A 12,870-nucleotide genomic window follows, 5' to 3' on the forward strand; every position below is an offset into this window, starting at 1 on the left:
AATCTTTCTTGGCTTTTGTCACTGCAGAGTCATTTGCCTTTCTTTTAAAGGGCTGGGGTGAGGTCTGAGGTCACTGGGCAGACTGAGTGAAAGATCTTCCTTCCTACTATGTTGGAAAGGCCATGAAAAAGGGAGGTTCTCATAGACATGGCTTTTATTTTCTGTTGGGTCTTTAGCTACCTGCATGACCTGGTGAGTCATTCAATTTTTCCGATCCTTACTGGTAAAAGGAAGCTGTTAAGAGGACTGATCTATTGTGGTGCCATGAGGACGGGAGAGAGTGAGGCCTGGGAAGGGCCTTACATGTAGTGAGTGAGTGCCTTGAAAATGGAAGGTATTATGACTGTTGTTAGTAAGAGCATATGTTTTATCCTATGTGTTGATTATTTACTTTTTTACAGCATTTAGGGTTTCACAAAGCATTTTACATGAGTAAACTATCTTCTTGGAGTGCCAGTTACATAGACTGTACGTTAGGTACTTAATCATTTCATACTTGCTCTTCCTGCTGTTATGCTGAATGGATGAAGACCTCTCCTTTTTCTCTGGCCAAGAGACCTGGGGTGCAGAGAGGCTGAGTGACTTACCAAAGCAAACCTATGACTTAGCCAAGACTAAAACCCTCAGTCTCGAGATATCAGTTTATCCTGCTGCCTCCCCTCTGTGGGGCAACCTCGTTTCCAAGGGCCCCATGCTCACTCGAAACATTAAAAAATCAAAAAGACAAAACTCACATTTCTTCCAGACAGTGATTTCCAAATGTCTCTGGAAGAAGAGTTAGCAGTCCTGGCAGGCGGTTTTGTGTTGCAAGGTGCTTGGATACGAAAGAGGAATGTAAACCCCATGGAACTCATTTCACATGTCAGAGTCTGTTCTGGATCTTGAAAGTGGGTCACGAGGCCCCAGCTCTGCCCCTAAGAGCTACATTCCTGCGGAGGCGTCCAGCAGGAAGCGGGCAGGGAGCAGGGCCCAGGATTCACAGAGGGACCCAGTGGGTGTCACAGCCAAAGGGCAGGAAGAAAAGAATCCCCCACCCCAGCACTAGCCTTCCAGAGCCTGGTCCCTGCAGAGCTTGCCTCAAGGCAGTGTGAAATTTGTTTCCTCTTGTGTTACTTCTTAAGGACTTTGGCTATTTTTATAGGTTCCTTTCACTTGCCTACTGTCTTTGATCCCACATGAAAAGTCCAAAAGGGACCAGTGTCCAGTTTGCACTGCTTGCCCCGTTTCAGCACGTCTAATGGCTCTTTAGCCCTGTGACCCCATGACTGGTGTTGCCCACATGGGTCTACACATAGCTCAGCTATTGGTGGGAACCAGGGGGACTTTATGGGAAGGGGATGGAGCAAGAGAAAATCACCACCAAAGGCCCCGGGAAATGGCTCATGTTTGATAAAGCTTGGAAGTAAGTTGAAATTTGTATCCAAGAAACTCAACTAAGAGATAACTCTGCCCCTCATAGCTAGTGTCTCCAGGAACATGCACATTGCAACCAAGACATCATTTATCAGGAAAATCACAATGATAGCCCAGGACCAACAACGAGGGCAGTACACTCAGACATTAAACATGGCCTCATGGGAGTTGTCTTTCGTTCTGGCAGGTAGCTGGAAGCATGCTTTGCTCTCATCCTTCCCACTCCACATGGTTTCTGTCCTTGTTTATTTCTTTTTTCTAACTGACTTTTCAAAGTCACTAATATCCTCTACCATCCATTGCTCCCCTCTGATGTTTTAGAGATCAAAGCGCCATTACATTGGGTGGAGTGGTTTGAAAAATGGGGCACTTCTATATTACTGGCCTTTGAAGGCAGATTAAGCAACAAGAAATAAGGGGAAATGTCAGAGAGCCTTCTTACTTCTCTGGGCTGCCATCTTTTTGCGCATAATTCCTCTTGACTTTCAAGGAGCCTACATTCCTTGGCTCCTTAACATTGTCAGGTTCGGGAGGCTCCTCTGGAATTTGATAAATCTAGACGTTTAGGTGGGACCATGGGGTGGGGCAGTCAGAAAGCTGAACATTTCCTAACATTTTCATGATATTGTATTCCTAAACCCTTGATGGTATGAATAACTTTTTTGTGGATTTGTTCATACAGAAGATAGATAAATAAATGGATGTTGCTTTTCAAAACTGGCCTGCACTGGATCAAATCGTTAGGTTGTCAAGTTTCACATTCTGTAAGGAGCTTGGTTGATTGGATTTGCAAAAATTCTTCTTAACAGCATCTTCAACTGCATGACCATTGGGAGCCTCCCTGAGTCTACTTATGTTGGGCCCACCCTGTCTAGGGGAGGTCCTATCACTTCTTTATCCTCTATCTCAGACCCAAACATTTATGATAATTTATGAGTTTATTTATGTATTTGCTTACTTGTTACTGTCTGTCTCACTCCAACACCACACACACACACACACACACACACAGACTCTAATGGAAGCCCCAGGAGGGCCCAGGTCAGGTTCCTTTGGCTTCCATGATATTGTCAGTGCCTAGCTGTGTGCCTGATGCATAGTAATTACTCAATAAACATATGGGAGTGCATGAATTCAAGAAATATGTTCCCAGAAAAGTTGTTGGGAAGAAGTGTAAAGAAAACCAATTTATCAAAAATGCTTCCTATGGAAGAAGGTGATATTTAAGGTTAGTTTCCTTTTCCTTTGAATCCTTTTAAGCAAGGTAAATAGCGTGTTAAAGAATAGTGTTTGACAAAGTTGGAACCACTGGTTATCCCTATAGAACTTTGAAGGAATTAGTGGAAAGCCCATTCTTTTTTCTTTCTCTTATTTTCCCTTCTATCTATTCATCCATCTTTTCTTCCTGTATTTATTAAATGCCTGTCAGGTGTGGATATATGCCAGACATGGTAAAATAGGTAATAGTATATCTACCTAGTATATATTACTCTGAGGATTAAATGAGATAATTGTACTTAACTGTTTCTGGCAAAGCACCTAACATATTAAGAGCTTGATAAATGTTAGTTATTACCATTCCCATCAGAAGTATTTATGAAGCAACTATTTACACCGTTTGTCTCAGTCTCCACAATAAGGAAGGAAGGATACCATCGAAACCACCAGGGGCTTTTGATGATATATGTCATTAATTCCCCTTCCATCATGTCTATTTTAGAGCAGAGTTACATATGGCCTCTTATTTTATAGATGGGGGATGGTCAGCTCGACAGGACAAAAGTGAGGAACAGAACGTCAAATTGTTCAGTAAAGATAGGATCAATGACTGATTTTCCCCTTTGCCCCAGCTCCATTAAATGGCTTAGCTCAGCACTTGTACTGAGCTCAGCACTTGTACTCTTTTTAAAGAAGCTTGATATTTTGTTCATCATGGACTTTTCTGCATAAAATTTGATTTTTAAAAAGCCTTGCATTAAAATATCACTTCTTTTGATTTCTAAGTATATTTTGTGCCCAATGCAAGTGCCTTCCTCATCCTACCCTGGTACCTCCTTTTAGCTGGTTGACCTCTCTGAGTGCTCATGATCAAGCCATTCGACTCTAGCTAAGGGCTGTCAGATTCACGTTCTTGACACCCACTGCCAGTACCCAGCCCAGTTCACCACCGGCTCCTGTCTTGACGTCTGAAGTAGCCCCTCGTTTGTTCTTGGTCCCCTCAAGTCAGTACTATACACAGAGTCAGAAAATCTTTTAAAACCTATTTCAGGTGATCACTCCATGGCTTAAAACCTGTAACTTTCTATTTCCATGAAGTAAAACTCAAATCCTTAACCATGGTCTGAGACCCTATGACCTGGCCTGACCTCCCTTTCCTCTCTCCCTTTGCTCATCACTTTCCATCCACTCCGTTCCCTTGGATCCTTGACTCCACGGTGATCTCCACATGGCTGCCTTCATCACATGGTTCCCTCTCTCAGCAGTACCCTTCGCCACCTCTTTCTACCTTGCAGATGGCAGCTGAAGCGCCACCTCCTCAGAGGTCTTCCCTGACCTCTGGTCTAAGTTCTGCCACCCTCTACCTCTTTTGTTCTCTTCTGTTGCCTCTTTTTCTTTCCCTTTTCAACACTTCTCATCATTTGTAATTTAATTGTATGTCCACCCATGTGTTTACTTGCTTTATATCTTTCTCCCTGACTCAACTGTAAGCTCCTGGAGGACAGACCTGGGCTTATTCACCACCTTCTCCCCAGCCTCTAAACCATGCCTGGCACAGAGAAGTCACCCAGCCCTTTATTGAGTAAGTGAGGGAAGGAAGGGAATGAGTGGAGAAATCGGTCTTCAGCTTGCAAAATCTTAATCTAAGGACTCTCCCACACACTGAGGAACTTTTATGTCCTATTCTACTCTCTGTCGTCATGAACTTTGCTCTTCTAAAGCAAGTGTTTTTCCCTTGGATTATTTTTATAGAAAAAAGGGAAGCAAATATAGAGATAATTATTGATTCTCACTCATCAAGTCGCTGCTCCCTATCACCAACATCCTTCTGAGAGCCTGCTGCAGAATTCTTGGGAACCACAGGAAATAAGTCCACTAACCACTTGAAATGCTTTTATAAAAATAGACTGGACTTGACCTTCTTCCTGTGGAAAGGCCTTTCTTCAGGGCACATGTTACAGAGAAATTCTGTCTGCTCTTAGGAGCCTCCCTCTTCCATCATCCTTCCAGCAGGACTTATCTGGACAAGTGTGGAATCCTGTTCTGACCCTCTGCCCGGGTCACCATCTGAGCAAATTCTTCCTTTATTATTTTCATGCTGTTGTTTTTATATTGAAATGGTGAGATAAGCAGACAGAAGTCAAAGCCTGGGGGAGCTATTGGGATATTCTGCTATGCACTGGTACTCCCTGAGGAGTGGTGTTACTCTCGCCAGAGGTCATCATCACTATGCCCGGGCTTCAGTACAGGGGTGCACCTAGATCACTCTGATCATTATCTGCTTACTTTAAAATCTTATTACCAAAGTGCAGTTTTACTTCAGTTCAATGTCCTTGTGTAAAGGAGACTTTATATCTCTAGTATAATCACAAAAATATCCCATCAGTAGAAGGCAGTGGTCAAGACAAATAAAATCAAAGGACACAGTCACTGGCTTCTGCTTAGGTGCTGTTCTCTGCCTGCTCAGCTCTTTTGGTTATCAAGAGAGAATGACAGTTCTGCTGCTGCTGCTAAGTCACTTCAGTCGTGTCCGACTCTGTGCGACCCCATAGACGGCAGCCCACCAGGCTCCCCCGTCCCTGGGATTCTCCAGGCAAGAACACTGGAGTGGGATGCCATTTCCTTCTCCAGTGCATGAAAGTGAAAAGTGAAAGTAAAGTCGCTTAGTCGTGTCCAACTCTTCGCGATGCCATGGACTGCAGCCCACCAGGCTCCTCCGTCCATGGGATTTTCCAGGCAAGAGTACTGGAGTGGGATGCCATTGCCTTCTCTGGACAATTCTAGGGGAGTTGAAAACAAAATTGTACCAAGATGAAGCTTTCTCCTTCAACAGTGAAAATGATTGAAGGAGACTTTGAAGGGGACAGTGGTCTCCCTACAGTGGTCCTGCGAGATGTCATAGCACCACTCAGAACTTCTCCTGTAGCAGCAGGGGCACGTGCACCACACCTGATGAAGCAAAGGGTCGGTACTTAGGCTTTATTGTTATACCAGTTCAACAGAGAAGCAGAGAATGCCAGTCAGTCCCCTTAGAAATCCTGAAATACGAGGAGGTGATAGAAAAATTAGAAAATACAGATAAACAACAGTAAAAAGTTTTAAAAGATTGTTCATGATCCTGTCAGCCAGAGAGAACTCCTTTTAACATTTCCATTCATGGAAATGTAAGCATTTTACAAAGTGGAATCGTATATGTGAATCATATATACAAATATCTCAGATTTCCTGCGACACAAAACTTGCTGCTTTGTTAATTTTCTGCATTGTTTGCCTAATTTCTGTTTTGTTACTATCTACTTTTATCTTTATTTTTTCCTTTTACTGCTTACTTTTAGTTTACTTTCCCCTTTTATTTTTCAAAACATTTTCCTGCAGAATCTTGGATCATCAATTTTAATCCTTTTAAAATATTTTAATGTGAGCACTTAAAGGTAAAATTTCTAATAATTGTCTTGAGTTACCTCCCCAAATTGTGGTATGCTGGGTTTTGTATATCATTTAGCTTAAGCTATTTTGTAATTTCTTCTTTTATTTTTTTTCTATATGTGTAGTTCAATTGAAAATATAGTTTTCCTAGATATGTTATGGTTATTGATATCTAATTTAATTTACCAGTGATCATAGGATTTATTCTCTATGGTTTCAGTTCTGTTAAATTGATTCAGACTTGGTCTAAAGAAAGTGGAATCACATGTATAATTTTTTTTTCATTAATAAATGTAAACCTACGTACATCCCATTTGTAATGGCTACATAGGATTATAGCATTTAGTTATAAGTACAAGCAAAACTGTGTCAACTAAGCCTCTATTGTTAGACATTTAGGTTGTGTACTCTCTGTCACTGTTATGAACAAAATTGCTCTAGGCAGCCTCACCCACCAGGCCTTTATGTCCTTAGGAGGATTTATGGAAATAGAATTGTTAGGGAAAAGCACATACATTTTAAGTTTTTTACTCAAAATTTTCAGAAAGTTTGTACCCTTTATGTGCTTAGGTTCTATTTACACTCCTTGACATATTATCAGTATTTCCCTTCTTATTCCTATGTCTGCTTTTCAAGGTAGAGAAATTAATTTGAAACCTTCTGACCTGCTGACTGGTTTCCAAGTCCCCTTGTAACCTGGGGCCCTCGCTCCTTTTGCCTCCACTTGCTCTGAGGGTGCCTGGCACCACTTGTGGGATCTTGCTGCACACTTTCCCAAGCCTATGACCCAGCGTGAAGGATGCTTTCCCAGCAGTGTGGGCCTATGGAGCTTGCAGAGTCCAGTGAGCCCTGGGCTCCCGGGGAGCAGATGCCCCAGACCAGCACTGGCTCAGGCGACCTTGGAGGCATCCTTTGTCTCTTTGACACTTCAAGCCACTTCACTCCTTTGCTACACTGCCCTCATCTCTCAGTTCTGACAAACCACTCCTGACTTCTCTTCAAAACTCACCTCCTCTGTGAATCACCTAGTACTGATGCCTGTTCAATCCAGCAATTCCAAGACCTCTTGTGATATCACCTCTGAGTGATTTTATCCACTATTAATTTATACATTTACAATGAATTCTTGCAAAGGGGCCCCACACACACCTTATTAAATGTGGAGCTCTTGTGTAGCATGAAGCACAGTGTATTGAAGGCAGTCAGTAAACACTTGCTGAAATAAGAACTCAGCATCTCCCAGACTGAGGCGTGGCTTGGCATAGCCAAATACAGAATGGCAGACAACTGGGAATTCTTGCTCATTGAGTATCCCAAGTACTGTCCTTGTGTCTAAGAGTTTAAGTAAGAGACAGCCAAGGCACTGGGTAGAAACACTGAGATTCAGACCAGCAGGTGTAATTCCATGGTTGGTGTGTGATTCCAGGCCGGTGTCTTGTTCTCTCTGCGTCTGTTTCCTCTCCTGAATGGTACCTGCCTGTGAGGTTGTTGCAAAGACCCAACTTGATAAGAAGGTGTAAAGTGAATAGCACTTGTGCAGCATGTGATCAGCTCACCATGGATGACATCATTAATATCCTTTGTATTTAGGGCATGTACTGAAAGATACAGTCTCCCTCCAAGTTTAGCCTGTGGTCTCCCTTCTGTGTGCAGCAGAAACAGGCTGGGAAGGCCTCTTGGTTTTCTCTAAAATCCCCTCACTTCATCCTTCCACAGAGGAGGGAAAACAGCTCCTTTGCTTTCAGGGTTTGCCTTTCATGACTCCTGAGATCCAAGGAACAGAGCCTTAGCCAAGTGGTTAGCTTAAACAGGATAAGACTCATCCAGTGTCCCTAGGTTGATGGCTCATTGTTTCATGAAACTATATAGTTTGTACCTATTCTTTTGCTTGTCTTATGCCTTTCCTGTTAATTATAATTAACCAGGGGCTGGCTATCTCAAGAGCACTTGTGTGCTAACAGTTCACATGGAAGATGGATTGCACAGTTAGGAAGACTTGGGTTTCAGTCTGGGTCTGCACTTACTTGCTGGGTGACTTTGGGCAAGTTATGTCATTGCCCATGCCTCGGTTTTCTCATCCATCGATGGAAATAGTAATAGTAATACCTCCATAGGTTGGTTGAGCATTAAATGAGATCATGCGTGTAAAGCACCTAGCACATTCTATGGTGCCAATACCTGAGAGTTACCATCATTTTCATGCTTACTTCCATCCCTGTCATCACTTTGCCTTTGCACCTGGCACAGGTCCTTGCCTATGAGATCCTTCAGTCAGTGTCAACTTAAGTGAATGAAATGAATAGAATATGTGTCCCATCCCCCTTTCTGCCAGAAGGCGAAATCAATAATCTTCATTGTCCTACCAATCTTAACTATAGTTTGTGGTGTTTTACTATGAGCAAGGTTGTCAGTTCCCAGGAGCAGATGTGAGTCTCTTACCTGGACCCTGTGTTACTAAGCAAGCACAGGGCATGACATTGCCTTCACATCCTGAAGGTTATTCCTCAAGGCGGTGCCTCACTGCAGTGAGGTGCCCCTCCCCAGGGGTCCTGATTCACTGGGCCTGGGTTGGGGCTGGCACCTGCAAGTTCAGCAGACCTCCCCTGGGGATTCTGGTGCACACCAGGATGTGAGAAGCACTAGTTTGGGATAGCCTTCTTCTTCTTTTTTTTTTGATGCATCAAGAGAGAGGAAAGGAATTCAGCCTAGAAGGGCCAGCTTGGTTCTTTTTCTCATTTTAGCAAAGGCACTGAAATAACTCTAAATCTACTCACGCTGTTTTCTTTAAAAGCAGTGGCTCAGAGGACACTGCCATTTTGATATGTTTATTTTTTCTCTTTCTTTCCATTACTCATATTTCCTTTGCTGAATTATTGTTTGCGCCTGCTGGGGGTGGGGGCGGGGGCAGGATAAGACAAAGGGTAAGGTGAAATGAGTGAGGGCTCCAGGTCCTTCTCAGCCCTTTTGCTCTGCGAGGCTGGGATGGGAGGGAGGCCTTCCTTTCTCTGCTGTGGGAGCCACAGGCCACCAGCAGGCAATGTGTCGCAATTAGGTCTGGTTTGCTCTGAGGTTCTGGCTTACTGATCATGGTAGAGCCTGATGGAAAGGCCCAGATTTCTCTGAACTGAGTCCGAAACCAGTTCTGAAGAATTAACTGGGGCCTCATCACAATGTACAAGCCAGAGTAAGATTAAATCAGGCCTCCAGAGTGAGGGAGGTTGTGCAGCTTGGAATTGCAATGCAGTTCTGTTGTATTCTCATTTCTCTCTGCTTCATAATTTATTTGGTAAAGTTGTTCTCAATTGTTCAAAGATCTGAGTACTCATTCATTCACTTGACACATATTTAGTGAGCACCTACTACGCATCAGGCATGAGGAATGTAATGGAGAAGAAGGCAGATGCAATGAGATCCTCTTGAACCTGGCATTCTAGTGAGGAAGACCTACCATAAAAGAAATTCACAGTGAACTGAATGTTAGAGCAGCGAAGTCCAGGGCACCTTCCAAACTACATACTAGGTAACTTACAGAGCCTGGGAGATGGGAAGACTTCCTGGAAGAAGGAGCATTTATATTCCTAGTGAACAAGGGGAAGAAAGCAGCAGGAAGAGTGTGTGAAAAGATCCTGAGCCCACAGAGGGCATGTTTCATTTAGAGAACTGAAACTAGTCCGCTATAGGGGAGGTGAGAAGGCTATGGATGGGGAAGCGGGTGGGGCCAGGTCATGCAGGGCCCTGCAGGCCTTTGTCTAAAGACCACCAAACAATGCAGGTTACAGGTTGACATGATCAGATTTGCATTTCTAAAACATCTCCTGGCTGCTGAGTGGAAAAGTACTGGAGCAGAATTCAGGGAAACTAGATGCACTGGTGAGAGGTGATAGGGACTCAGCAGTTGGATATGGGCACAGGCCAGATGTGGTGTACACACTTCACAGCTACCCAGCCACTAGCCTTCTCTCAGAGGGACAGCAGCATCCAGCCAGCACATGGTATCATGAGATGAGCTAAAGTTGGAAAATCTGAAAAATCTCACCACCAGGTATACCAGGAAATGTCATTTCCACAGGAGATGGTGCTGCTGGGGAAATGTCGGCACGTTGATCTTTAGGAGCAGATTGGGAAGGGAGGCACCTTGGTGTCTTGATAAATGACGCAGAATCCGGGGCTCCAGAAGGCCTTGCTACCTGACCTGCCAACTAGGACTCTTGTCCTTGCTTTTCTTCATCCTTCCCTGACTCACCAGGTCACTGGACAAGTTGTCTACCCCTTGGCTGTACGTGTATGAGCTCAGAGACCCGAGTTTCTGAATCACGCTACTAACTTTATAAAATCTACAAGATTGTATCAGCTCAGGGCAGGTCAGACAGCCTGGAGGGAACAGAGTGGGCCAGCTGGCTCTCTAGATGACTCTTGGTCTTAGGATTCTGTGGGGCTTGGTGACACCAGAGGAAACGGCTGGGGACACCTCCAGGGCACTTCATTCATTCATTCAGGAAATGGTTAAAGTCTTCTGGCCTCATCCTCACATGGTGAAGAAAGTGGCAGAGTCTTCCCCTGGGGAGCTTATGTAACAGTCACTTCCTGAGGTGTAACTGGTAGTCTGCAGTGCCCCTCAGCCCTCCTGGTCTTCGTATTGAATAGCAAAGCCCAAGAGTTCCCTGGCCTCAGATTCCTCAGTGACCTCTGACAGGGGTAACCATCTTTCGGTTCCAAGCTGGCAATCACCTCTGGGCCTGTGAACTTGTTTCCTTGTGGCCTGCACCTGTCTTTGCCAGCACTGTCCACTGCTCCCTGCCCCCAGGGTGTTCCTGCTGCTTTCTCAGCCACGCCCTCAGGTGTTCCTCAGATGGCCTTCCCTGACCACTCGCCCCAGACCCAGGCCCAGCCTCCCCTCGGATGTCCTTGCCCCTCTGTAGTCCACTAGCTGCTTACTGACTGTCCCTCCCATCAACTTTGCTCCATCGGGGCAGAGCCCTTGATTTTGTTGCTCAGCTGTTTATCTCTAGCATCCTGCATGGACTAGCACGTAATACGTGAGTAATAGTGTTTGTTGGAAGAAAGAGGGGTGGGAGAGAACGATGGTCTGGACATGTTGTGTATTGTATCCGTTTTCCTGAAAAGTCACATGCTACACTTAGAAGACCCCTTGTGAATCAAAGCCTGAAAAACCGTACTAATTTGCCACTTGCCGTACTGAACGGAGATATTGGTATTTTTAATATATTAAGTCTATCAGAAATTCATCCTATATGTTTTCTGAAACCATTGATCCCATCCCACAAAAACTAACCCAGTCAGCCAGGAAGATGAAGAGACTGTGGGAAGAGATGAGGTTGAGTCAGTCTGTTATTATTCATTACTTCATTCCAACTTTATACTATGATTTCTCAGGCACTGAGGATACAGCACAGTCCCTGCTTTCATTGTCTGTTCTTATTCAAAGTGAACAACCAAATGAGAACATCTTTCAGTGCTAATTCCTGTATCTCCCTGTTGAAATCCCATAGCAGATGGCTGGAGGTGGCGAGGGCACTGGTAGATGGAGGGTGGTTGGGGTGTCTCTAAGGAAGTGACATTGAGCTGAGACCTTGGGGATGGGCAGAAGTTGAGTGCGTGGGCCCAGGGATGTGTGCACAGCCACGTGTCCTAATCTGGAGGAGACTGTGTGATCCTGCTGGGTAAGGAACTGGCACACTTCAGGAAAGCAGTGTCAAGATGCTGAGCCTTCTTGCAGTAGTTAGCCCAGTCTAGGCAAGGGACTCAAAGTAATTAAGCCATTGGGGGCCATAGGAATTCATGTCATCTTTTAAAGGACAGATGCGTCTCAGAAGGCCAGTGCTGCCTCCTTCCTGACCCTTCCCAATCTGCACCAAGCCGAAATTGATTGTTTCCTCCCTCGGCATCCTGCACCTAGCTGGCTAGAGCTGTCTGTGGCAGTTACTACCTTCTACCCTGCAATTAGAGTTATTTGCATCCTTCAGTTGGCCTCCGTAGTGAATTTTCACCTCCTCAAGGCAGGGATTGGATCTTAGGGACTCCTTTCCTTCATAGATACATACTCTTGGCTTGCATCTAATGGATGCTTGGTGATATTTGTTGGCATTTATTAAATTGAGTCACTGAAATTTCTGACATACTTTGGAACCATACATTTTTTAAAAGAGTTTGATTTGGGGGATGGGAATGATAATATGGGTCATGTAGGAGACTCATACCTGGATGGTTCTAGTGGAGACCATTCAGTGCCTCAAGGCTTTGCAGTGGGGGCGGCTGGATAAGAAAAGAAAGCTGATGAAAGCACAAAAAGGGCTGGGGCTGTGAGGACTAACTGGCTGTTGATAAAAAGCTATTGAAAATCACCTTGCTATGCCACACTTGTATGTGTTTGCTCTGAGGTTATGCTGATTGGCTTGTTGGTTGATTTGGAGTTTGGGGTTTCATGTTTTCTTGTGTTCTCTTTATCATTTCCTTCTTTAAGTGGGTTTATTTTCTATATATACAGAATGTATTGTCCTGAATAATCTAGATATAGGCAGCTTTGTGCAGCTGTGTTATAATCGGTATTTTTGAAGTTGAACCTGTGTTCAATCTGGAATTCAGATCAAATAGAAACTTAGTATCACTACTGAGGCTTTCCTGGTGACTCAGTGGTAAAGAACAGACCTGCCAACGCAGGGGACTCGGGTTCAGTCCCCGGGTCGGGAAGATCCCCTGAGGAAGGAAATGGCAACCCCCTCCAGTATCCTTGCCTGGAAGATCCCATGGTCAGAGGAGCCTGGTCGGCTACAGTCCGTCGGGTTGTAAAGAGTC

General features: G+C 44.5%; 1 protein-coding gene across 7 annotated transcripts in view; it reads right to left on the minus strand.

Annotated features, from left to right (window-relative positions):
- The window catches only part of FGF1 (fibroblast growth factor 1), a 106,600-nt gene that overhangs the window by 42,327 nt on the left and 51,403 nt on the right, over positions 1 to 12,870 (minus strand). The window contains exon 1 of one of the 7 annotated variants that reach the window (XM_070374538.1): positions 735 to 837. The exons of the other annotated variants lie outside the window; for them this stretch is intronic. The gene's annotated coding sequence lies outside the window, so the exon portion shown is untranslated. Of the gene's footprint in view, positions 1 to 734; positions 838 to 12,870 lie in introns of those variants that run through there. 7 annotated transcript variants of the gene reach the window in all.

Source organism: Bos mutus, chromosome 7, assembly GCF_027580195.1.
Source record: "Bos mutus isolate GX-2022 chromosome 7, NWIPB_WYAK_1.1, whole genome shotgun sequence".
NCBI classification, from domain to species: domain Eukaryota; kingdom Metazoa; phylum Chordata; class Mammalia; order Artiodactyla; family Bovidae; genus Bos; species Bos mutus.